This window comes from Chenopodium album, chromosome 1 (genome assembly GCF_948465745.1).
Source record: "Chenopodium album chromosome 1, dcCheAlbu1.1, whole genome shotgun sequence".
Classification (NCBI taxonomy): domain Eukaryota; kingdom Viridiplantae; phylum Streptophyta; class Magnoliopsida; order Caryophyllales; family Amaranthaceae; genus Chenopodium; species Chenopodium album.
In genome coordinates this window covers 31556486-31560396 of record NC_137834.1, presented here as the reverse complement: position 1 = coordinate 31560396, position 3911 = coordinate 31556486, and the positions used below count along the sequence as shown (strand labels likewise).

The following is a 3911-nucleotide window of genomic DNA, read 5'->3' as shown; positions in this document are numbered from 1 at the left end:
TTATCGTCCCCTACTGATAGTGTTAGTTTACCACTTCTCACATCTATAATTGCTCCTGCAGTGTTAAGAAACGGTCTACCTAAAATAATCGGGGTTTGCATATCCTCAGCCATATCAAGAACAACAAAATCAACGGGTATATAAAATTTACCTACTCTAACGGGGATATCCTCTAAAACACCTAAGGGGTATTTGAAAGAACGTTCGGCCATTTGTAGAGTAATATTAGTAGAATTTAATTTACCCATATTCAACTTGGAACACACAGATAATGGCATGACACTAACGCTAGCACCCAAATCACACAATGCATTATCAATCATTAGATTGCCAATATGACAAGGGATAGAAAAACTACCCGGATCTTTCAATTTAGGTGGAGATTTATTTTGAAGTACGACACTACACTCTGAAGTGAAAGCTACTGTCTCTACCTCACTACTAGACCTTTTTCTTGTCAATATTTCTTTCATAAATTTTGCATATAAAGGAATTTGTGTGATTAATTCAGTGAAGGGAACTGTTACCTTCAAATCTTTCACCATCTCTAAGAACTTACCAAACTGCTTATCCAAGTTTCTCTTCAAGTGACGATTGGGGAATGGAAGTTTGATAATTGGCTTTGGAGCATTGTTGCTCTTATCTGGAGTAGCCACCTTCTCTGGAGTCGTGCCCTGCAATGTAGAACTAGATATGTTAGTAGTATCCTTTAGCCCTGTAGGGCTATTAACTACATTGTCAGGTTTAATGGAATCAAGATTAGCATTATTTAATAAAATAGGTTCATCAACTCTAGGCATAGGGGGCCCTTCATAGTTTGAACCACTCCTTAGAGTAATTGCATAGGCTTGATCCGTAGGCCTATTCGGCTGTGCCGGCAGAGCTCCCTGTTGGCGGGCTTGTAGAGTAGCAGAGAGTTGCGCAATTTGATTATCTACAATTTTATTATGCGCTAGAATTGAATCAATTGTCGCATCTCTACTCTCCATGTGCTTCTGCATATTGACCAACATCGCTCTAATTTCCACTAGAGAAGGGTCGGAAGATGAGGAGGTTTGTTTTGGTTGGTTCTCTTGGCCAGCATTGGGATGGTAATATTTCTGCTGCTGTTGCTGTGGCGCCTGTGGTTCTTGTGGTGGTGGATTTTGAACATTGGTACTCCGGTAGGAAAGGTACGGATGATTCCGATACCCAGGATTGTAGGTGTTGGAGTATGGGTTATTCTGCCTATAGGCTTGGAAGGCATTAACTTGCTCCACGGAACTCCTGCAATCTTGTTCCCAATGACCTATAATACCACAATTTTCACAGAAAGCCTCATTAGAATTATTATTAATTGCAGAAACATTAGCTACATTGGCAGTGCTAAGATTATCTAATTTTTGGCATATAGAGGTCAGTTGAGCTTGCAAAAAGGATACAGAGTCAACACTATGTTTCCCCTTGTTAGCTAATCCTCTAGGATTCCCATATTGGGAATTATGTATCACCATATCTTTAATAACCTGACTTGCATCATCAACATTAAGATTCATAAATCTCCCACTAGCTGCAGAATCTAAAATTATTCTAGAAGAATTTCCAATGCCATTATAAAAGGCTTGGATTAACTGCCATTGTGCTAAATTATGGTGGGGGCATTCTCTTTGTAAGTCCTTGAACCTCTCCCAAGCCTCATATAAGGATTCATCGGCAAAGTTTTGAATCACACTTTGTAGTACGACTGTTCTCTTTGCAATATAATACTTATTATAAAAATTCAAAACTAGAGTTTCCCAGTCAGTTTTAACAAGTGCATTTCTATTTAAGCCATTAAACCACAATTTAGCTTTTCCAGTTAAAGAGAAGGGAAAAAGAATCTCCCTGATTTGATCTTGCGTGACCCCGGCTTGCCTGATGGTATTACAATATTGAAAATAGTCGGCAATGTGAAGATTTGGGTCTTCACCCTTGGCTCCACTAAATTGCTTCCTCTCTATCATCGTTATAAATTGAGGTTTAATTTCGAATTGTACCCCATCAAGAGCCGGAGTGGGGGTGAGATGTGGAAAATCTGTAAGCTTTGGTTGTGAGTAATCACTAAGCTTCTTTGGAGCCGTCATCTCTGATTCTGCGTCTGATGATACCTCTAAATCGCTAAAACCAGTTGGAGGATCGCGGTGATTATTATTATCACCAGAATCCACCAGGATTTGCTTGTAGAGATTTTTCTGTCTATGGAAGGAACGTTCGATCTCAGAATCGAATGGGATGTACCCTGATCTGGAACACCTGGGCATAAACAAAAAACTAAAAGCAAATATGAGATTTACCTTAAAGAACTAACGTTCTCTGAAACAAAAAGGAAAATAACCTAGACTACAAAAATAATTAGAAATAAAAATAAAACCGTTTCCCCGGCAACGATGCCAAATTTTGACAGGGTAAAGTCGTATCCCCTAATAAAAAATAATTACCTAAGTCCTCTAACTAAAGTAGATAGGGAAGTAGGGTCGAACTCCACAGGGAAACAAGTCTTTCTACTCCGAATTAATTATTATAATCTAAATTACCTAAGTAACCAATATTTATAATTGAATAATAAACTAAACTACGGAGATCAAGAATAAGGAGAAAATAATATATAAAAGGATCTAGGGCATAGGTTCACCAATAAATAATAATCCAGGGTAGAATATAATAATCATTCATCAATGCATACATTAATCAGATTATAAAGGGCTTTCGCTACGTATTATAATCACACAATTAATTTACCGGTATTAAATCTCATCTTTCGAATCTCGACCTAACCATTTATAAATTAACCTGCCTATTGAAACTAGACCTAAACATCAATTCTCATCTATCGAATCTCGAATCAATATTGTCAAACTCATGCATAAAAGATCAGGCCTAATCTAGTCACATAGCATTAAATCAATCAATAGGAAATTAATCTAGCATTGATAATTAACAACAATAAATCACCCCTTCATATTATTTATGGATCCCCATAAACCCTAGAAATAAAACTACTCACACACAATAAAAACTAAACAAATCAATGCAAAAAAGCAAGACATAATTAAAGGAATAAAATAAACAACTAAGATTAAGATAAGAGAAATAGTTACCAAACGAATATGGAATTAAGAATAGATTAAGAACAAAGGTTTAAGAGAGAGAGAATCTAAGAAAACAATTAAGAGAGTAAAGAAAGAGTAAAAGGAGAAAGAGAGAAAGAGAGAGAGAGATCCTAAAATCGTCTTACGGAAGAGTATTTATACTCCGTACAAATCCTAAACTAAAACAAACTAAAACGACGCTAATCGTCTCCTAACAGTTACACGATCCCAATCGGGCGAGGCACCGCCCTATCGGGCGTGGCTTTTTGCTCTTCAGGTTAAATCTCGCGCCCGGCCGGGCGCGTCACTGGGCGCCAACCTTAGCTTCTCCCGCCTGGCCGGGCGCGCCTCCGGGCGCCAGCCTTTTTGGCCGGGCGGCTCTCTTGGGCCACTAATTGGACTTCGATTGGGCTCCAATTCTTCGGGCCAATCTGTGTTTCCTCTTCAGATCTTGAATACTCGGTCCAAATGCCCCGGTATCACCTATACCGAGCCCTCAATCACCGGTTCGATGGCTATAACCGGTCCTGGGCTATAAAGTCTGTTCGTGCTTCTCCAATGCTCGTGATTGCTCCAAAATATCTCGGGAAAATACTCCAAAAGTGTAAATCCTTGCAAAAGTTAACTAAATATACGAAAACACTAGAAAACACTAGAAAACACAAATTAGTAATAAAAGTGGCTCTAAAGAGCCAAAAACACTACTAAATATGACCAAGGGACGGGGGTAAAATACTATATAAAATAGACACATCACACCTCAATCATCTTAGCTGAGGTTTCTCTCCATTTGTTAAAGAAGGA

The 3911-nt window shown here is 38.4% G+C and overlaps 1 pseudogene; it reads left to right on the top strand.

The window, feature by feature from the left end:
- The first annotated feature begins 1623 nt into the window (after nt 1-1623).
- Nucleotides 1624-1721, top strand: LOC145566590 (small nucleolar RNA R71; annotated as a pseudogene).
- The last annotated feature ends 2190 nt before the right edge of the window (nt 1722-3911 follow it).